Genomic DNA, 23,303 nt, shown 5'->3' on the forward strand with positions numbered 1-23,303 from the left:
ACAATTTCATGACTCGAACAAGATAGTCATTTCTGCTAAGATGAAAATAAAACGCAGAAATGTCTCTCACAAAAACTTTAAAGGAACATCTATCTCTCAGCCAACTTTGGTAACCCTTGCTTGCACCATACTTAACTCCAGAAATAAGCTAAACCTTCGTGAGAATTTCCTGGAATAACTTGCAATTAAAAACGAGTAGAAGCAACTGCAATTACAAATTGCAAGATTGAATCCAAGTGATTTAATCTTGACAAATGTACAACAAAAGCAAAAGGAAGGAATTGCTTTCAGGCATTACAAAGTATTTCTACTGGTAGTGTGAAGATGTGTGTAGAACCAGTGGCTATTCTGCAACCCTTGAATGGAGTAAAACTTTGTTGTGCAAAGCTCGTTGAAAATACAAATAAATGTGTGCTCGTCGATACACGAGTAAACTAAATATTTTTTTTGCATTTCAATCGATCTTGCACCGATTGTGTTACTGGCTTCCTCGTTGCGATATATGACGTGCATTTTTTTTTAATCTTCATACCATGAGGCTTTGGTTCTAAAGATATCTGGCATTGTGATAGACTCTATCCAGACATGATTTCAGGAGTGAGTGAAAATGCACTTTATGGTACAATACAATTCCATTTGTGACAAATTATATCCACTGGAGACGTCTTGTATTGAAGGACCAATTTATGTCACAACGATGCACTAAAGGGAACACTATCATGCGATTATGCAAGCCCTACATCATCTTTTAAAATGACTGCTGTTTCAACACGCATTCTGCAGGGTGTCTTTTCGCAAGTAACAAGTGGGCCTACAAGATTATTAACTGAGGTGGGGAGGAGGAAAGAGTTTCAAATGGATGACATGGTGAAAATAGAATGGCACGAGGTAGAGTGCATACCTCAGGCAGGCTGAACAGTTTAAGTTTTGCATCGCAATGACAGGCCGGATCTGCATCTGGGCCTGAACCAAAATTAAATCAAATTGTCCTTGTCATGCACCGAAAACTGCTCACAAAGTTTCGTCCAAATCTGTCCATGAGTTTTTGAGATATCCTGCTCACAGACAAACAAATAAACCAATGTCACCCGCAGGGTGACCCGTATCTTGCCAAAAGGTGACCACGTGTGACTTCTTTAAGGTCACACCGAGGTGAACAGAGCTGCTATCCACCAGGAGCGACTCCTTGAGGAATATCTGTCTACGAGAGATTCCGATGAGAATCGTTCTACAGAGTAACCATGAAAAATATGCTTTTTCCTCATAACGTCACCAAATGACGTCATAATGTCTCAAGCTTGACATATCTGGAAAGCACTTATCGAGGTGTTCAATTTGAGGTACTACACGATATGGTTCCTAAAACTTGAAAATTTGACCTTGGGGTCAAATATGTTTGACCTTCGGCGCTAACCACGAAGGTCAAGGCCAATCGCCACCAAAAATTAATCAGCTGAGCACCAGACCATGAACTATATTCCCATGAAGTTTGAAGACGATCCGATCAAAATTACTCAAAAAATAAGGGTTTCGTCGACTCCCCTGATTTGCGACAAAGTGACCTTGACCTTCAAAATTTTGTGCACTGAAAGGGACCTCTATAGGCCTCTGATATGCGAAGTTACAAAAATTTCCAATGATAACTGTGCTCTGCAGAATTTTTTATACGTGATTACAGACAAACAAACAAACAAACAAACAAACAAAAAAAAACAAAAAAAAAAAAAACATACAAGCTGACGAACATATCTTGCAAAAACTTTGTTTTGGCAAGATAACAAACAGACAGGGGTGAAAACATAACCTCCAACCACATTCAGTGGCAGAGATAACAAACATTAATACAGAAAGTTAATGCACTCCGGTTTTGAAACGTTTGGATGGTTTTCACATCACATGCACCTTTTTTGTTAGAGGGACTTGTGCACCACAAATTCCTTGAGGATGGAAAAACATCAACTTGATTCTGTATTCTTCATTGTGAGACGATTCTCTTAAGCTGCTCAGACAAAATTGTGTACAAATAATGGGTCCTGCATCATGGTAAAAGCCTTGGCCTACATTAATTCCTTTTTTGTATACAGAGTCAAGGCAAGTGAAAGAACAAGAACAATGAATGGATCAGAAAGCAACAGACCCAAAGGAAGGTGAGAGAGATAGAGAGACAGAGAGACAGAGAGACCAACAGAAGGGATGAATGACAAAATAGAGACAGATTTTTACAAACAATGGGTGTGGGGAGGAATAGGGGGTAAGGGAGGACATGTGCGGTGGACCAAATGGATATAGAAGCAAACTCTCAGGAAGGAAAAATTGGACATTTGGAAGGAGGTGGGCTTGGGGTGGCGGGGGTTCAGGGGAACATTATGGTTTTGGATGGGGGATGATCTGAGATGGAGGTGAATATATCTCTTGGAGGCTTGGAGGGAAGAATGAGGTTGAAGAGAATGTGGAAGTTGGTTCCACAGGTGGGGGAAAAAAAGAAGAGGAACAAATGAGTGGAGAGTGATTCTGAAGTTTGGGAGTTTACCCAGAAGGGGGTTGAAGGTGGACTACATGCATCATGCAGAAGCTTGGGGGTGGGGGATGAGGGGAAGGGAGAAATCACAGAAAGAGCAGAGGGTGCAAGAAACCTCCAGAAAGGAGGTGGTAGAAGACAGGGAGACCACCGACCTGTCTGCAACGGGAAAATGATAGGACAACAGACAGCTTCATTGCAGGAGATTCCAATAATCTTGAAGGCCTTGGTTTGCAGTGTCAAGCTGAGCAAGGTGTAAGGCAGGGGTAGCAGCCCAGAAGGGAGAGCAACAATTATTTTTAAAAGGACAGCTTGACCAAAATATTTAAAAAAGGTAGAGGGAACATCCAGAATATTTATAAGGGAGGAGAGGGAAAGAACTGCAATTCTTGCAAATACATTTATAAATATACCATCAGAAATGGGGAATCCCCCACCATTGAATGAAAAAGGTCATACATATTCCAGATAATGAGGGAGGTGAATTGGAAACAAGACACCATTTGGTCATCATCTCGAAAAAGTTCCCCAGGGGTGAAGAACGTAGTAACCAAAAATAATTGAAATCAGATAAGCGGTTTTCCATTTATTACAAAAAACATTTTTTTCAAGATGGCCGCGCCAGTCGGCCATCTTGGATCCGGCCACGCCCAAAATCAATAGGGTTCTTCCTTTTCAGGTGGTACATGTGTGACCCACATTTCAAATCGATATGGCGAACAGTTTATGAGTTATCGCACTCACAGCTATAAATGTTGATGCCCGGACGGACAGCCGGACGACCTGGGTGACAACAATATCCCCCTTCCGCCACACGGCGGGGGATAAAAACGGGGCTGCCACCAAAGTTTTTATAAGGGGGAGGAGGCGGCAATCCGAATGTATATAAAGGGGGTGAGGGAACAGCCATAATATTTAGAAAGGGGAGAGGGAGTGCAGCTATAATACAGTACATACTACAAGTCTCGAAATGTGGTTATGTAATATATATATATATATATATATATATATATATATATATATATATATATATATATATATATATATATATATATATATATATATATATATATATATATATATATATATATATATATATATATATATACATATACATATATATATTGTTGTGGTTACCAAATTCGCAAACCACCATTCAGGTCCCTTAGGTGAGATATCTTGGTAAGTATATGTGTAGTTAGGCCCAAACCCGTTGTCTAGTGGGAATACATGTCATTTATGCGTGCTGCGACTCTTCAGGATAGCCGTTTTTCTTTTACTATCTTTATTTTGGACCAACCGCCATTGTTACCACCACCAACCACAACATCAACCACCCACCGCGGAGCCGCTTCACGTCACACCTCGCAACCGTCGCATCGCCACCGTTCTTGCGCCGCTTGTGGGTACCGGTGTTGGACTCGTGCAGGGCGCGCGCCGAACAGCGTGTACAAAATCACGGATTTTCAGCTCCAAAAACGACACACGCCCACTTTTGTGCCGTCCAATCGGTGAGCGAGGGGCGATTTGGCCCCGCCTCCAGGGCGTTGGAGGGCGATCGCTATATGCAAATTTATGGATCAAAATGCATTCACGCCCACTTTTTCTCGGGCCAATGGGGAGCGAGGTGAAAGGTCGAAGGGAGGGGGTCAAAGATGAGAGAGCGAAGCCACGGGGCTTATATAAGCGACCGCGTTCGTCAAGTAAAGGGAGTTAAGACTTCGCAGTCGGTGGAGTTGGGAAGAAGAAGCAAGAAGGAGTTGGTCGTCGTCGTGTGCGTTGGAGTCGGAGCGAAGGGGACGGAGCTGTGGAGAGGCGGCGAGGGCAGACGAGGGGGTGCTCGCGTCGTGCCGGGAGCTGCACATCAGGGAGGCCGACGGCGCGACCTGGTCGAGGTGGAGACGCTCGTCGTAGAGTAGAAATCCTCCTTTCCCCCGAGCATCAGCAACCCCCTCCTGTTTCCCCCCCGCGCTGAGATAGTGCGACCAAGGGGGCCCCTTTCCCATCCCCTACCAGACACTGGCCGCGAGGCCCGCGGAGTTGAGGCACCATCGCCGCTCCGCGTCTCATCACCAGACGGGTAGGCCCGACCCGGTCTCGGCCTCAGGCCCGCCTCATCTTTGAGGGTGTTCTTTTTCTTGGTTTTGGGTATGTGTTGTCGGCGCCGTCTGTGAAGTAAAATTGTATAAGTGTTGCCGTGTGCTCGCGTAGTCGGTATTAGATCTGCATTGTCGCATTTGCTTTTTGTGTAAAATTGCATTGTGTTTCTTTTCCTTTTCTATGTGCTTTTGGTGGAATTGAATATGTGTGCTTTCCGTTCATCGCGAATAAATGTGCTTTATTGTTGAACTGTTTCCCGCTTCGCTTCGTCTTTTCCTCTATTGAATCCCCATCTTACTTCACGTAAAGGGTTGGTAGTGGGCTGAATACGCCCGATAATTAATCGAACCATCGAGGCCGACGATAACACCGCTCGGTTATCCCGATAGTACGGAACGGGTCGCTTAAGTGGCCCGTGTCCGAAGTCGACCTGCGGCGAGGTGCGATCGCCCGGTCTACCCTCCGTGTGGGTACTTAGGTAGGTCGAATTTGGCGAGCAACCCTATCCCACACGGGGGCCGATTGGCTCGATCGCAGTGAGACCGAAAGGTCCACCCGTGACTGGTTCCCGGCGTTAGTCCGAGAGGGTCACGACTGGATTGTCCGTCCGGTGGGCGACGTGCCGCGATTCGAGTTACGTGGCCGTCCGCACGCCGGCGGGCGCGAATCCGTAACACTGGTGTCAGGTCGTGCGATACAAATCCATCGCCCTCCTCGCGGCACTGGTATCGGAGAACAGGAAAACGGGCTCTCCTGTCTCCAGCTAAATTCACGGGAATCGGTCCAGGGGTGAGAGAAGCGACCCCCGATTCCCTCCAAATTACGAGCGAGGGAAATTAACCCTTTAAGAGAAGCAAGATGGCGTCTCAAGGCGAGCGGGAGCCGGGGGTATTAGAAATGGATGTAGAATGCGTAGGATCCATGGCCCAGGATGGAATGCCCGTGCAGGAACATGAACTCGTCCAACTGAACCCAGAGCCCGAAATAGGTGCGGCAGCGGCCGCGGTGTATGACACCTCCCCTCCCCCTCTCCACCAAAACCCTTCCCCAACCCCTGCCGAAACGGCTCACTCAAGCGTACCCGACATGGCCCAGCTAATCACCATGCTGGCAAAGATGAATGCGGATATGAAAAACGAAATGAAAGGCATGAACGAAAAGATGGATACAAATACAAATGAAGTAAAAACGAGGATGGATGCGAATACACAGCAAATAAACGGAATGGAAGCAAACATGAAGGAGGAAATGAAAGAGCTACGGGGTGAGACGCAGAACATGGGCCGATGCCTGCAGGCGGGCATGAAGGCCGTGACCAGGGAGATAGGAATGGCGACTCCACTTGTGGAAGCAAACGAGCTGGAAGGGGGTGCAACGGCTGACAGGCCCGCGGTGGAGGCGGGTAAAAAAATAATTCGGGGGGCGTGTTGGGCGAGGGTCGTGACAGAGGAATCGACGGTGACCAAAAAGGAAAAATTTAATGGGGAGACCAAAACGTGTGAGACGAGACACGAGGTGACGACAACAGAAACTTATAAATGTAAAGAGACACGGGAGATAGAGGGTGAATTGGACAAGGTGAGTGACGCGCACACACACACGGAGGTAGTGGAGGATAGTGAGGGTGAGCTGGTGGACTGGGTGGAGGCCCGGTGCGAGCAGCGGGATGGCCTCCTCCAGGAACGAGGGGAGGGAGTATGCCCCCTTGAGGCGAGTCACGACCAGGTGAGTTCGGTCGTGCTTTGCGAGGTCGAGGGGAGGAGTGCTGTGGACAGGTGCACGGAGAGCTTGGGGGGTATAGAGGCCCCGGGGACCCTTGTGGGGACACAAATCCCCAGTGTGGTTGTCCCTGTGTGTGTGGTGCAAGGTGTGAGTGCGTCCCCATGTGTGGAAGCGACCCCGTGTGTGAGTGGTGTGGTGGCGATTGTGCCGGAGTACGTGCTTCCCAGCGCGCCGTGTGTGAGTGAAACACCGCGGTTGAGTGCCCCCGCGTGTGTGAGTGAGGCACGGTGTATGAGTGAGGCACCGCGGGTGAGTGCCCCCGCGTGTGTGAGTGAGGCACGGTGTGTGGATGAAGAACCGCGGGTGAGTGCCCCCGCGTGTGTGAGTGAGGCACGGTGTGTGGATGAGGAACCGCGGGTGAGTGCCCCCGCGTGTGTGAGTGAGGCACGGTGTGTGGATGAGGCACCGCGGGTGAGTGCCCCCGCGTGTGTGAGTGAGGCACGGTGTGTGGATGAGGCACCGCGGGTGAGTGCCCCCGCGTGTGTGAGTGGTGTGGTTTGTGTGAGTAGTATGGCATGCGTGAGTGAACGGCCGAGTGCAAGGAAGACCGTGTGTGTGAGAGAGCGGAATGTAAGGGAGATGTCGGTCGGCATGTGTGAACATGCAGCCGCGTCTCCCGGGGTGAAGGTGATGGAATGGACTGTGAGCGTCGTAACACGCGGGAGTGCGTGTGTGGAATGGAGACGGAGACTGCGACAGAGGAGAGAAAGCAGAGTAGCGGCTGTAGTTGTTTCGGGGACCGTGCCGGGTTCACCCAGCAGTGAGCACGAGGTCCGTGCTGTGCAACGCACGAGACCACCACGTGCTCGCTTGCGAGAGTGAAGTCCCGGTCCGGAAACGCACGCGGTGGATTTGCCGATCCCGCGGACGGACAAAGTTAGGCAGGATTATGGATTTGGACCGGACGGGTTCTCCACGCGATCGTGTGTGTTAAGCTCCAACGGGCAAAGCACATGTGTTCGCGTGGGGAACCCCTCGAGACGTGGGGCTTGTGTTTTTTTTTTATGCGCACGGTGACGCCATGGCTGCACGTGGGGTTGGAATCCGGCAGGAGGGGTATCCCTGCCGGATGATACCGTCCAAGGAGGGACGAGGAACACGTGCAGCTGCATGACGTCACGGGCAGTTCCAAAGTACAAAGGGCGCGAGTTGCCGCGCTGGTGCTGCGCATGAAAAAAAAACAAAACAAAACAGTAAGCCTCACTTTCGGGTGCACAGGATTCCTGGGCAAGGGGTGGAAGACCCCCTTCCCTGGGCACAGGATGGAAACTAGTTAGGGGGAAGGGTTAGCTTAGTTAGACCGACTCCATGGGGCAGGGGTAAGTCCTCATGGAGTCCGTGGAATGGATTAGGTAGAGGGATTAAGTGAGCTTTAGGTTGGGAAATAAAATGATTGATTTTGAGGACATGGACAGACTTGTGAATGTGTAGCGGGGACTAGCTTAGCTACGTAGTGTTAAAAGGAACGTGCTACTAGTTTAAGGGACGACGTGGGAGCACGAGTTAGTTAGGGGATGTAGTTAGGAGGATGGCAGAGTTCAGTGGTGTGTGTGTTGAAGAGTTGGTGAGTTGTGAGGTGAGTACTTGTTGAGTGAGTGAGGCCAGCGGGTCTGTGTGAGTGGAGCGAATGGGGACTGCATGGTGCGATGAGTGATTGGGGGGAGGAGTGACTCCCGCCCAAGGGACCCCGGGGTCAGTGTAAAGTGAGTTAGCTGGGTTAGTCAAATTGAAAAATGGAGGTCGTTTTGCTGTTGGTGGGAAAGTAGGCTCGAGACCCATTTGGAGGGGTGCAGGAGCCCTGTTGACAGGCTTGGGAGCGTGGCTGCGAAAGGTGAGTATTGCTGAGTGGGTACCCCGGGCACCAGGCTAGTCGGCCGCGGTAGGCCATGGGCCCATGGGGGGCCGGGATAGAGTAGTGGGCACGGGTGCGCCTGCTTGGTGCGGGGGCCCGGGGCGCCATTAGCCGCGTGGGCAGTGTTGTGGGCACGGGTGACCCTCGGAAAGGGGCCCGGGAGGCCGGCCTGCCACGTGTGCGTTTCAGGGGAGGTGCCATGGGGGGCACTCCCCGGTGTTAGGGAGCTGGTAGGCTCGGAAGCAGTGTAGTGCCCGGGGGTGCCATAGCGGGAGATTCGGCAGAGGGTCGTGCCTGCCAAAGGGAGCCACGTGTCCCAGCCAGGAGACCGTGTGAGGGCACGGAGCGAAAATTGGGGGGCGAGGCCCGAAATTGTGAGGACACCAACATAGGCGACGGGAATCTGGGTTGTTAGAACCAATAGTTTAAGCGAGAGGCGCTTGTTGAAAGCCCCGGGGTAGTTTAACTGTTAAATGGATAGGGTAGATTAGGAGATGTACCCCTCCGCACCATCCATCCCCTCGCTCTCGTTGTGGGCCGCTGGACCCACTTTGGGTTAGATCGCCGAACTCTGGGGAGGCCATTCTGAGGCTTCGTTGGGCCTCGACACAGGACGTTAGCTCTCCCTTATTCCCCTCCGGGAAGGGAACGTAGAGGTTGGGAGTAGGCTAGGTGACAGGATAGGTTAGCCGAACAAGGACGATAAAGGGGGTTAGGGGACGATTTATAGTGGGGGAGTAAAAATAAAAACAACAAAAAAAATTAAGGGGGCTAAATTGGGGTTTGACAAATTAAGGGAGTGGGTATGTACAGTGACAGGCAAAGGCGATAGGTTGGGAGGGAGACATGTAGGTAGGTCCGAGCCCGCCTTCCAAGTGGCCAGCACCACCGCACTCCATCCACCAACCTCCACTGAACGGCAAAGGCTGGCCAGCTTCATCTGCTGGCTGTGTTACTGCAAGGCCTGTGCCGGCCCACTTCATCTGCCGGCTGGCTGTTTTTCTTCAAGGCCTGTGCCGGCCCACTTCATAGGCAGCTGTTGTGTGCTGCAAGGTCTGTGCCGGCTGGATCGTCTGCAGCTGCTGTACTTCAAGGCCTGTGCCGGCCAGTTCATCTGCCGGCTGTGTTTGCCTGCAGCGGCCTTCTTCTGCGGGCTGAGTTTGCCTGCTGCCTTTGCCATGCCATGCCCACTGCCCATGTTCACCAGCCCCGTTCAATTTTTGCTTTGCCCCCCCCCCTGTTCATTTCCATGTGCGCCAGGATCAGAAGGCAACAGTTTGCAAGCTGCGAGAACTGCCCTGTTGGCAGCTACAACACGGGCCTGCAGTGGCGGCCCGTGCACCGTGTTTGTGTTCATCCATCCATTCGTTGTGTTCATTGCGTGTGCCACTTGAGCTGGCACGGAGACTACGTTTGTGCAGCCCGTGCACCGTTGTGGTTCACTGCGTTCAGTTCAAAAGGGAAGGCCTTGGACTGCGTGTGAGCAGCCAGCCACGTTCCCTGTCACCTGCATTGTTTTGAGCCAGAGACTGCATGCGAGCAGCTCTCTCAAAGATGAGAGAGCGAAGCCACGGGGCTTATATAAGCGACCGCGTTCGTCAAGTAAAGGGAGTTAAGACTTCGCAGTCGGTGGAGTTGGGAAGACGAAGCAAGAAGGAGTTGGTCGTCGTCGTGTGCGTTGGAGTCGGAGCGAAGGGGACGGAGCTGTGGAGAGGCGGCGAGGGCAGACGAGGGGGTGCTCGCGTCGTGCCGGGAGCTGCACATCAGGGAGGCCGACGGCGCGACCTGGTCGAGGTGGAGACGCTCGTCGCGGGACTCGAGGCAGAGTAGAAATCCTCCTTTCCCCCGAGCATCAGCAACCCCCTCCTGTTTCCCCCCGTGCTGAGATAGTGCGACCAAGGGGGCCCCTTTCCCACCCCCTACCAGACACTGCCCGCGAGGCCCGCGGAGTTGAGGCACCATCGCCGCTCCGCGTCTCATCACCAGACGGGTAGGCCCGACCCGGTCTCGGCCTCAGGCCCGCCTCATCTTTGAGGGTGTTCTTTTTCTTGGTTTTGGGTATGTGTTGTCGGCGCCGTCTGTGAAGTAAAATTGTATAAGTGTTGCCGTGTGCTCGCGTAGTCGGTATTAGATCTGCATTGTCGCATTTGCTTTTTGTGTAAAATTGCATTGTGTTTCTTTTCCTTTTCTATGTGCTTTTGGTGGAATTGAATATGTGTGCTTTCCGTTCATCGCGAATAAATGTGCTTTATTGTTGAACTGTTTCCCGCTTCGCTTCGTCTTTTCCTCTATCGAATCCCCATCTTACTTCACGTAAAGGGTTGGTAGTGGGCTGAATACGCCCGATAATTAATCGAACCGTCGAGGCCGACGATAACACCGCTCGGTTATCCCGATAGTACGGAACGGGTCGCTTAAGTGGCCCGTGTCCGAAGTCGACCTGCGATCGCCCGGTCTACCCTCCGTGTGGGTACTTAGGTAGGTCGAATTTGGCGAGCAACCCTATCCCACGCGGGGGCTGATTGGCTCGATCGCGGTGAGACCGAAAGGTCCACCCGTGACTGGTTCCCGGCGTTAGTCCGAGAGGGTCACGACTGGATTGTCCGTCCGGTGGGCGACGTGCCGCGATTCGAGTTACGTGGCCGTCCGCACGCCGGCGGGCGCGAATCCGTAACAATATACACACATGTATATATATATATATATATATATATATATATATATATATATATATATATATATATATATATATATATATATATATATAAATATATATATATACATATATACATATATACATATATACATATACACACATATACACATATACACACATATATATATATATATATATATATATATATATATATATATATATATATATATATATATATATATATATATATATATATATATATATATATATATATATATATATATATATATATATATATATACAGTAGACTCGGCGTTAGTAGTCATCATCGGGACCGGGGAAAAAAGTGACGACTTGCGCATATGCGAACATTCATGATGACTGTGGGGTGAAGGATGAAGTCGCGCGTGGCCTGGACACATATGTGTGAGAGCCGGCTATTGTACCAAAAGGAAAACACAATCCTCGGGGCATAGGTGGGGGTTCATTGGTGAGTTGGAAATTGATCAAGCAAAGATGGAATTCATGAATCAGTTAATCAAAAGTAAAGATAATGAACAACTGTAAGACAACTCGTATACCATCGATGATGGTATGGTGACAAATTACATGACACACAGTCATCGTGGTGATGATTACCACTCAATGCCTATGTGTGAGTGAGTGTGGTAATGTACAAAACAAGCCAATATAAAACCATGATCGGACTTCAACACGAAGCTCGATTGATCCTTTACTCCTTCGCGAAGTAATCAGTTATGTTTGACTGCCTCAAACTCTTGGGCATCTGGTGCATGAGAAAGGACTCAAACCGGTCATTGTATTTCATGATGTTGTCTGGGCAATCCTCCACCAAAAGACAGTATCGGCGCATCACATCCAGACAGTATCGGCGAATCCACGCTGCCTGATTCGCCGCACCTCTTGACCTTGCCGATTCCCCACCTCACTTTGAATCTGTCTATCCAGTGCATCGGCAAGGTCTCGGCATCATCATGCCCGAGGTCCGCAGCGAATTTACGTGCCTTCAGCAGCAACATTTCACCGTCCAACCGAATATTTGGCTGAGCCGACATTTGCCAAAACCAGATGACGAGCGCGTCATCGACATCTTCAAAGGACACACATTTCACGCGTTTCACACTGACCACCGGCCTCGTGATCTTCTCCACTTGTCCAAATATCTTGCCCTTATTTTTCAAGATATCGTTCAATGTCTGCCGTTTGATGTCCAACTTCTCAGCTATGGCTGTTTTCTTCATCAGTGGGTTTGCCTCGCAAAACTGGATAATGTCGTATTTTTCTTGGTAGGTTTTAGTTGTAAGCTTACGCTTAGTCGCCATTGTCCTGCCTGTAGTGCGATCAACGTGTGTACGCAGTTATAAACAGCCTATCACTGGCGGTGTAAAACAATGAGCGAGCATCACGATTCCATGAAATCGGGCTTCTCACGAGGCAGCAGTTCCGTGTGACGAGTTAGGAGTGGTAATTTACTTGAGATTCCATTACGCGGGAACGGACAACATCTGACGACTTAGACGAAGTGACGACTTACAGAGGGATGACCCTTTATTCAAAGGGATTTAACATGAGATAAATTCGGGACTTTTTGACGCTGCCGACTGAGGCGAAGTGACGAGTTACACGCTGCCGACTTACGCCTCGTCTACTGTATATACATATATATATATATAGCCTGAAAGTCACTTTACCCCTTCCCAGTGAAGCATTGTTCTTGAACTCTTTTAATGTACAGGTTTTATTGCACAGTACTTACAATAATTAATTTGTCATTTTATCTGTATGTGCTCCATCATTCTTCTGAGTCAGTGTTTCCGCATACCATAGCAGGCGAGGGGCGAGGGGCGAGGACAGAGGGGAAGGGATGGAGGGAAGTGCGAGAAATTTATCAGGGATAAAGTAATTTTGGGCTTGCCTGTATATAATATATAGATATGTATATATATATATATATATATATATATATATATATATATATATATATATATATATATATATATATATATATATATAAATAAATAAGTTTGAACCTTCTTTTGAAAGAAAGTTTCAAAGAGTTTGAAAGAACCTTCTCCACCTTCTCAGGTGCAAAAGACAGAGTCCAGGAGAAATTGGGCACGACAGGGAAGGATGGGTACTGTGGAAACTGAATTATTAAAATCAAATTTATAATCATGTAAAATGCAAATTAACTTGGTTTAGTTCTTTTTGAGAAATAATTTAATAAAGATACATGCTGAGAAAGCTAAATATACATGCTGAGAAGGCTAGTAAGAAGCAGAATACACACATGATCTTTACTTTAGTCATAAACAACCTTATAAAACCTTATCTGTTTGGTGATCATTGTCTGGTGGCCATCTTAGTCAGCAGGGCAAAACAAACAATCTATCTCTATATATATATATATATATATATATATATATATATATATATATATATATATATATATATATATATATATATATATATCTCTCTCTCTCTCTCTCTCTCTCTCTCTCTCTCTCTCTCTCTCTCTCTCTCTCTCTCTCTCTCTCTCTCTCTCTCTCTCTCTCTCTCTCTCTCTCTCTCTCTCTCTCTCTCTCTCTCTCTCTCTCTCTCTCTCTCTCTCTCTCTCTCTCTCTCTCTCTCGTATCTCAATTTACCCCCTTCCCGAGGCTGTAAACAAACTCCAAAAACAAACCAAAACCCGTTTGTGTAGCAAATTTGAAATCCACAAAGTTCTATCTGATATCGTGAAAAAAAACTGTATATATACTCAATATTCGATGTGGTTTTGAAGTCTTTGGCTCGCAACATCGTTGAGAGCTGAAGCCTTCCTCTTGAGCACAAGTGTCTTTTGTTTTATTCAATAAACAGCTTGTCTTTGAATTTTATTTTCCTGTGACGAAAATTACTTCCACAGTACTAAGAGTGAGGAATTGAGGACACAAGAAGAGGAAGCAAACACAGAATTGAGGCATTCAGCCTTCTCACGAGTGGAGTCGGATGTGGTGCTATTTGAAGAGATGGAAGGGATGGAAGGGAAGCAGATTCCAGAGACAGACTTGACAACGTGCCACAGGTTTTTGAGGAGGGAGACAAGTTTGAAAGTTCGTTTTTGAGGTTGGACAGATGTTGTTTTCTGGCTCTCCTGAGAGTGGATTGGACACACACCTGTTGCGGACTTTTTGAATGCACTGAGATTGCCTTCAGTTGGATTAGCCTTCCAGGAAAAGAAAGCAGTTGTTTCAGTGTACCATTGGCCGGAAGAGAGGTAGGATAATTGAAGACGAGATGGGATGATGAGATAGCAGGTTTCTGTGGAAGACTTCCCAGGCTGAGTTAACATCGGGGGCAGTGGATATGAGAGACCAGTCCTGAAGAGATGGCTGTTTGCAGTCCCTGCCAATCTGCCTGAGTGAACTGTCAAACTCGCCAGGGTTAAGGCACCTCTCTGAATCCAAGAATAGCAAGAGAGATGTTGACTTTTACAAGCACATGATCAGATGAACCAATTGGAGCAGAGGAAGAGCAGGAGACATTTATGGGAAAGTTGGTCATCACCAAGTCCAGAAGGGAGGATTTGCCATTGGGAGAAATCTGGGTTGGAAAGTTCAGATCGAGTCAGTCCCATGGAGTCACAGCAGTCCTTTACTTAAGTGCTTTGGCTGGTGAAAGAGGTACCCATACCCAGACAATTTGTATGGTGACATTCAAAGAAAAAAAAATAATAAATCGCCACGTACGAGGAAGGGAGAGTTGGGATGAGTGGTTAAAATTTTGTCATTGTTATCTGAGAGAGAGATGTAAATGGAGTCACTGTTTGGAGTGTGATATAACACACAGATGAACAAGAGGTGGGAGCAGAGGAAAGTCACAGCCAGAGGTACTCCTGGGGAATTGGAGGTGTTAAGGTCACTACATGGGAAGTGATAAATTGAATTATTGATGTAAAGTTAAACTCCACCGCCAGGGATGATTCAAGGGGGGCGTGAAGCTTTGAGCAGCTGGGGTGGGGGTACATGCTTATTTTGATTCCAGATTCCCAACTTTACAAATGGAGATAAAGATCATGGGATGATAGATGAGATCTCATCTCTTGTGGAAAGCATAAAGAAATGCTGCACTGTACGTGTGTGTGTGTGTGTGTGTGTGTGTGTGTGTGTGTGTGTGTGTGTGTGTGTGTGTGTGTGTGTGTGTGTGTGTGTGTGTGTGTGTGTGTGTGTGTGTGTGTGTGTGTGTGTGTGTGTGTGTGTGTGTGTGTGTGTGTGTGTGTGTGTGGGGGGGGGGGATGGTTGATGACAAACATCTCTGCAGAATAATCCTTGTGAAGATACATATATTGTGGTGCAGAAGGAAAACATGTGTAGTATTTTTGAAGGAGATATAAGGGTTGAAATGCATTCTTAAATTGATTTCAAGTGCATTTAAAGGAGAACGAAGTATATATATATATATATATATATATATATATATATATATATATATATATATATATATATATATATATATATATATATATATATATATATATATATATATATATATATATATATATATATATATATATATATATATCTGCCACCGAAGGTGAAGGAGGTTATGTTTTCACCCCTCAATCTGTTCGTGTGCAGGATATCTCAAAAGGCTGTGGATGGATTCAGACGAAATTTGGTGGACAGGTTGGGACTTTGACAAGGATGCATTGATTAGATTTTGGTGAAGATCCAGAAATGAGAATTCTTCACCATTGAGAGAGAGGGCCAAAAACTATATATAGCATTATAATCTCAAAAAGTTTTGGATGGATTCAGACAAAACTTGGTGGACAGGTTGGGTGTGTGACAAGGAAGGATTAACTCTATTTTGGTGATGATCCGAATCTGGATCTTGGCGAAGGTTTGCACTCGATTGGTAAGGGTTTGTCAACAATCGTTTGCATCTGTTGGTGATCAAGTACAAGTCTTTGTGCAAATAAATTTGAGAAGTGCTTCTTCCACTTTCACATTAGTTCCTTATTATTTCACCCTTAGTAGGCTTTCTACCAGTGACTTCATTAACTGTGACCCATACTCGTCAGTTCTTTTGTTGCTCAGCAGCGACTGTTGTCGTCTGATTTTCCGAGCACATTTTTCTTGATTCAGGAGCATATGGCTGTGTTAGGTTATTCTTTGCCTCTTCAATATCTTTTAGACTTTCCCTTTGGAAACTTCACTACCCCTTTAGACTCCTCAGACCCTACAGATCCCTAACTCCCATTGGAACATACCCTTTAGATTTTTAGACCCCTTAAGCATTTAGACTCTCGACCAGGAATTCTCAATACAGGGGCAACAAGAAAAGGAGCAATCAGAGTTTGCAAACCCTCGTCAGGACTTCTTTTGAATGGTGTATTTTATAGGTTTTCGGGTAAATCCAATATGGCAGCCAAACCATGTGATCAATGACATCATATGCGTTAACCTTTTGTTCCTCATGGCGAGGCAGTCATACGTGTAAAGTTTCGCCTCTATCTGTTCAGCCACTTCAGGGAAGAAGATTTTTTTAAGTTTCTTTTATTAACAATATGGCTGCCGAATCGCTTGACCGATAAAGTCATGAATTTTTTTTTTCTGTGGACAATTTTATCTCCAGATGACACTCAATTTTTTTATACTGATTGGATGTGGCATTCCACATATGCAATTATGACATCAAAACGAGGGCACCAATGACGTCATTGAAAAAAAATCAGACTCATTCCCCATGAGGAGTACTTGCTACGTGCCAAGTTTCAATTATTTCCTTGGTGCGGTTTCAGAGATACAGAGGTCCAAAGTTTTTCCGTTTTTCCAATATGGCTGCCACACCACGTAACCTATGACGTCATAATTATCATCAAACATTCTACATCAGTAGTCACACCAATGGTGAAAATTTCGTCTCAATCCACCAAGCAGTTGCAGAGAAAAACACGAAAGTGCTGTGCGGACAAACACAGACAGACAGACAAACAAACAAACGTACCCAAATGCAATACTCTCTCCAAATCCTTTGGCAAGGGTAATTACCTCCATTACCCCCCTGGATAATTACCCCTTGGGGGTAATTTTGGATATCCAGTGGGGTAATGGAAGATCGCTTTCAAATCAAAATAGGAAGGAGGAAAAAAAAAAAAATCGCTCTCAAACGAATCAAATCACACACCCTATGGCCAGTAATTATATATATATATATATATATATATATATATATATATATACATTCACATTTATATTCAATTTAGGGTGTATTTAATCATTTTAATTTAATGCTTGTTTCTATCATTTTAATGTAATGTTTCATTTAAGGACGTGAATTTCCAGACCTGAGCCTTCCCAACCTCTGGGCCAAGATGCTCCTCGTAGCTCTTCGAGTCCTCGTCACTTTTTCATCTACCTACCTTTGCGAGTCAGTGTTTTCATTTCTGCTGGCAATAAAAACGAAAGGTCTAAGCAATTTGGAAGGCGAAGCAGATTTGCAATGTGCTTTGAGTTTTACAGCACCTCGATTGTTATTTCTCGTTGCAAAAATAAAAAATAAAAATAAAAACCACTGCCACTTTACCATTGAATTACCTGGTCATATGTCCTCTATATTATATCCTATTTGTGATTGAAGGTGAATTAAAATGATCATAAACCGCTTTAAAAATGATTAATCCTTGAGGTTTTTACATCACTTTAGGTTTTGGCCGGGTAATGGGATGAGCACTACCACTAGGTGAGCAATTGAAGCAAGTGGGTTGAACACCCCTGCTCTCGACCCTCTCTCATCTAGCCACAAGCAGCACAAACATCGATGAGAGTCTGACTGCAAATATACAGACTATAACTTTTTTCACAAAGTAATGTGCAAACTTTCAGCAAGTAAGGTCACCCACAGGTTTCTGCAGGGCACATACAGTCCACCATCAACCCCCTTCGAGTGAAACTCCCAAAATCCAGAATCACTGCTCACCTCCACTCATTCATTGATTCATTCCTCTTTTTTACACCACCTGTGGTATCTATTTCCACATTCTCTTCAGTCTCATTCTTCTCTCCAGGTCTTCAACACAGCTGTTCTCCACCATCTCAGATCACCCCCAATCCAAAACCATAATTTTTCTTCTTCCCCGGTCAACTCCCAAATTTCCAGTTTTTCCTTCTGTATCCAATTTGTCCGTCCCATAGGATCTTTAAGTAGCCCTCACCCCTTCCCCCCATCCCTGAATCGTCCAAGTCTCCCTCTATTTTGTCCTTCATCCCTGCTGTGGTTGTTTCCCCCCCCTCTCTCTCTCTACTGTTCATTTTGTCTTGTGCATCCTGATCCAGTCTTCCGAGTCGTTTATTTTTTTTTGTATACATTGTCGAGGCTCATACGAGAGCCAACACAACACACAGAAGGGGCAGAAGACAAGAGGGGTGGGAAAGGGAAAGCCAAAACAGTGGGGAAGAGACACTAGGAGATCTGTGGAAGGTAGAGGGATGGGACAGGGAACACAGGGTATACAAGATGGACACCACAGGGACTTTCAAGACCTTACACGACAACGAACTTTCGGGAAGGAAAGCAGGGAATTTGGAGGAGGTGGGGTTTGGGTGGATTAGTGGGGGAGGAAAAGATTGTGGCTTTGGAGGGGGAAGATAAGAGGTGGTGGTGAACAGCGGTTTTGAAGACCTGGAGGGAAGAGTAGGAGTTAAGAGAGTGTGGGAGCTTATTCCAAAGGCGGGAAAAAACAGGCATGATAGGAGTGAAGGCGAGCAGCGATTCGTGATTTTGGTAGTTTTACCAGAAGGGGGTTGTTGGCGGATCTTGAACGCCCTGCGGAAATATGGGGGGGGGGACATATCGCAGACAGAGCGGGGGGGGCGAGACCGGAGAGGAGATGGTAGAAGACAGAATGACCACCGACCTGCCTGCGGTGAGAGAGTGAGAGGTCCAAAGACTCAGCCTCACCGTGGGAGGCACCAATGATCCTAAAACTCTTCCACGAGCCTTGACTTTGTATTTTTAAAAAAACTCCACCCACCCGGAGGGTGGGTACTCTAATAGTATCTGCAATATATAAGAGAGTGAGTTTCTCTATGTGTGTGTGTGTGTGTGTGTGTGTGTGTGTATGAGTGTGAAGCCTTTTCTTTGATTTATATGCAATTCCACACTCTTGGGCCAATCTCCACCAAATTTTGCATGCATGCTGGGGGTACGGCCGATGTTCAAGTCATAGGCACACTACCTCCCACCCCCTCCCCGGTCAAAGAAATTCTCCACATGTGTGCATTTGTGTACGTCAGAAAATCATACAAAAAAAAAAGTCAAATGAGACTGCCCCTCCCCCCCCCCCAAACCACTCCACATGAATAGCCCCATTGTTTGGGCATTTGTACAGCATCGATACAGATACAGATGAGACTGACGAGAAACTGACCTCAAATAATGAAATGAGGCCCAACATTGCTACGGTGTACTCTCAGGTTAATTTTTGATCCAGCATTAAACCTCAATCTTCGTGATGGTTCCTGAAGTCTAAATAACCAGATCTTGAATGTATTAGTCCGGATGCCAAACCAGTGAAGTGTTTTAAGGTCCACACAATGTTTTTTGATGGTTTCCTAGCCTCCAGGGTCTACTGACTCAGAAACCAGTGAGTGACATCCAGTCACCTTTGGAGAATTATTTATTATTGCCCTTTCTTGTATTGAAGGGTCAGGCACTCATGACAACTCAATGTGTCCACTACTATACAGTGGTGCCCAATAAATAAATGAGGTAGTATATATGAATATCTATCTGTTTTGAATTCGGTGTGGAGATTGAAAGTCATGCTCGAAACAATTGATTGCAGTTTGGTGTATGTAGGTTCATGCTCAAACGAAGCCAGCCAGTCAATTTATTCGTATAATGTAATTACATATGCTGTAATCGCTAATAATAATATTCACCTTTCATATACTTTATCAAATTATATGGCAAGTAGCACCTCTTTGGAATGCTTTTCTTGAGTAGAATTTAATGGTGTTACCGTTGTACACGATAACATCCAGATAAGGAAGTTATAACACACGAACGAGGTTGTACGTGGGCACTGGCATAACATCGGCAAAGCACATATCTCAGCATTTCTTTTCGAACACATTGCTTGACAATTCAAATTGATTCAGAATATTTTTATGCTTATTCCCTCACAAATGTATATCGGGTACATATTTTATACATTAAACGTGAAATTCAATGCTTTTCCGAGAACTTTTGCAAATCATTCCAAATAATCTCAGATGTACTTATGAGTATTGAGCATGAAAATAGTGCATCATCTTGTGTACAAATCCGGGGTCAATAATTCAAACACATTCATATTGTGATAATAGCTAAATGACCTCAAGTAATTCACCCACTTCCACCAATTAGTCATCCTCAGTGGTATAAACTTCTTCTTCATCATAATCACCGTCGTCATCATCTTCATCCTCCTAAATGCAAGCTATCTTTGTGTGTTTGTTTTTGGTGTGGGGCTTCACCATGACAATTGTAAAGCATTGAACATGATAATTTCGCTGCTGAGCAGCTACACCGTGCTGTTGAACATGGGTGATCTGTAGAACCTCAACACCGAGTAATCTCGAGAACTTTAGAAGGTGCTGGTGAAACATCAACAGGCAGAATAACTGGTGTAAGTGACTGTCTCTTCATCATGAGCCCAACCGAAATATACTGGATTCAATGGAGGAGGGTCTTGATATAATGCTGAATGCCAAATACATACTTGAATATGTGCTCCATGAATATTTTGTTCAAAGGCTTCAGTCGTTGGTGGCAAGGTCTTCAATTCAGGAGCTGACATCACTTTACGTTTCGCCATCTTTGTTGACCATATGTACTATCGGACGTCAGATATGTTCTGATAATTAGGCGTCAGATATAATCTGATAATTCTGATCTCCAAAACAAGAAGTAATAAAAGACGTTGCTTCATCCAAGACATCATCCACATTTGCATCAAGTTTATCGATATGTTTTAGTTTCTTTCCAGCTTTCAATACATTTACGGCAGTTTCAAACAAACAAGGGACTGTATCGCAACCTGTTAATGCATGTGTACATAAAAGTAGCGAAGCAACATTGGTGCACTTCTCTGATGTTGCTTTGACATCAATGGTAATTCTTCCAGAGCTTGTGCCCATCATCGCTATGCTACAAGTCAGTTGCAAAGTGGAGCAGCAATGGACTAATAGGATGAATAAATCAGTATAATCACAGATGATTTGTATCTAACTTGCCAGCACCAAATTAACCATTTTATGGTGACATCAATTTCCTGAATGATGATGACATCTGCCTTCTCATGCGATGTTCTTACGTCATTGTGATTTGTCAAATCTCCCATCTGGATCTGTCCAGGGAAGTCTTTGTGCCTCGTCATAGCAAGTTTATTACGATTACTCGTGAAATGCTCACCTCTCTCCTGAAGATTTTGACAGATAATGTCCACCAACTGCATCTTATTTTCTGTAACTGCAAGCGCAACTATTTGTGGAAGTAGTGGAGTGTGAATGTTCAACCTGTGTTTTCTAGTTGCTTCCTTTACAGCTCGACTAGATCGTTTTCCACTCTTGATACTGAATTCATAGTATCGGTCAAAGACCAAATACACATCACACATCTCCAGTGGCTTGAACACATAGTCACTGAAATTGTTGAAATAATTGAGTACTGTGCCTTTTGTTGGCCAATGAACGGTCCACAGCACAGCACTACCATGAATGACAATTGCCTCTGGCTGTTGGATCGTTCTCCCCGAAGCTTCTACCTGGAGTTTCCTCTTCAATGTACATTTTGTTGACCTCATACTCATCTCTCCACCATTACCAACCATGGATGTAGGTGCTGGAGCAAGTTCATGAATATTAGAGGACATTTTTCAGACTGAAGTCTTGTCAAGGTTGTTGTAATACCACAACTAGAGCAAAGATTAGATTGGTGTCAGACATCTGTTTTCCCTACTTTGACATAATTCATTTTCATAGACATAGTCACCAAATTCTTCTGCAAAGAGTTGTGGAAACATTGTAGCCACTTCGCTTCATATGTTTCCATTTGGTATTTCCCAATAGCTACTGACTTATCGGTATTCACTGACTCTGGGCCTATTCTTCCAATCGCAATATTGATGATGCCATTTTGATGTACCAAATGATCCAGAGGGTCGATGGAATATTCCAACTTCAAATGAATCATGTTCCTGTCTTCAGCATCTGATTTTATTTGGGATTTCATCTCTTCCTAGTGTGCAGTAACTTCTGGTTGTGATTGGCCATCCTTCACTGCAGTGACATCCTTGACAAGTTGACTGCAGATGTGCAGACTCAGAGCCCATCTTTTTCGTGCCTTGAGATTTTTGAGGTCATAATCTGTCAAGGAATCAAATAAATAACAAACATACCTTCAAAATTGACGTGGCTATTTCAGACAGATAAATCCAATAAGACCAATCAGTGTATTTGACCGTTTTTTAAGGACATATTATGATGCCATTTTGAAATGTCAAAACATTTTACCCAAAGGTGACAAGGCGTCACCTGGCAGATAATTTTTCAGTACACTATGAAGTTACAAAAAGCAATTTAAAAAAGTGTGGACCCTAAAACACACTTCATCAAAAAAAAAAATTTAAAAAGTCAACATTTCGCATCTGGACTATTATATAAAGTGAAGTGTGGTGTCTCTCCATGCATTCACATGGACGGCTGTCTTCCACTTCCGCAAGCGCAACTATTTGTGGAAGCAGTGGAGTGTGAAAGTTCAACCTGTGTTTTCTAGTTGCTTCCTTTACAGCTCGACTAGATCAGGGTGGCTACCAACGTCCGGTAGCCAGTTCCCGCAATGCTTTTGAAAAGCTCTGCATACAGGCAAAGCTCAACATACAACCAGAACAAATACATGATACCAAACGAGATACATTTTAATCGTATAAATACAACATGGAATCACAGTTTGTTTTATTAACAGTGTATTAAGATAAGACCTTGGCTGACCGGATGGCCCAGAGGTATGCACACTCGACTCTAAGCTGTCCAGCCTGGGTTTGAATCCCGACCCAGCGAAAACTGTCATCCCGGTGTTTCAGAGGCAGGGCGATTCATCAATGTGTGTACCTTCCCTCTGATGGACTTTGAACTTGGCATCCCATCTGCCTACATTAGTTGGTAGACGTTAAAGATCCCCACAGTGTCCTTTGCGAAGATTAGGCGAGCTATCGCCGGCACCGTGGCCAAATTTCTGCCCGAACTACTACTGGGAAGGCAATAAGAAACCACCCAGTATAACCCTTGCTCAGGAAGCTGCTTCAGTGGTGCCGACGCTCTGTGACAGAGTATGAGGATCATCACAGAGTT

The 23,303-nt window shown here is 45.6% G+C and overlaps 1 protein-coding gene across 1 annotated transcript in view; it reads right to left on the reverse strand.

The window, feature by feature from the left end:
- The window catches only part of WASHC1 (WASH complex subunit 1), a 71,485-nt gene that overhangs the window by 39,287 nt on the left and 8,895 nt on the right, over positions 1 to 23,303 (reverse strand). The window lies entirely within an intron of this gene.

This window comes from Eptatretus burgeri, chromosome 10 (genome assembly GCF_056783735.1).
Source record: "Eptatretus burgeri isolate ZD-2024b chromosome 10, Ebu_testis_v1, whole genome shotgun sequence".
NCBI lineage: Eukaryota > Metazoa > Chordata > Myxini > Myxiniformes > Myxinidae > Eptatretus > Eptatretus burgeri.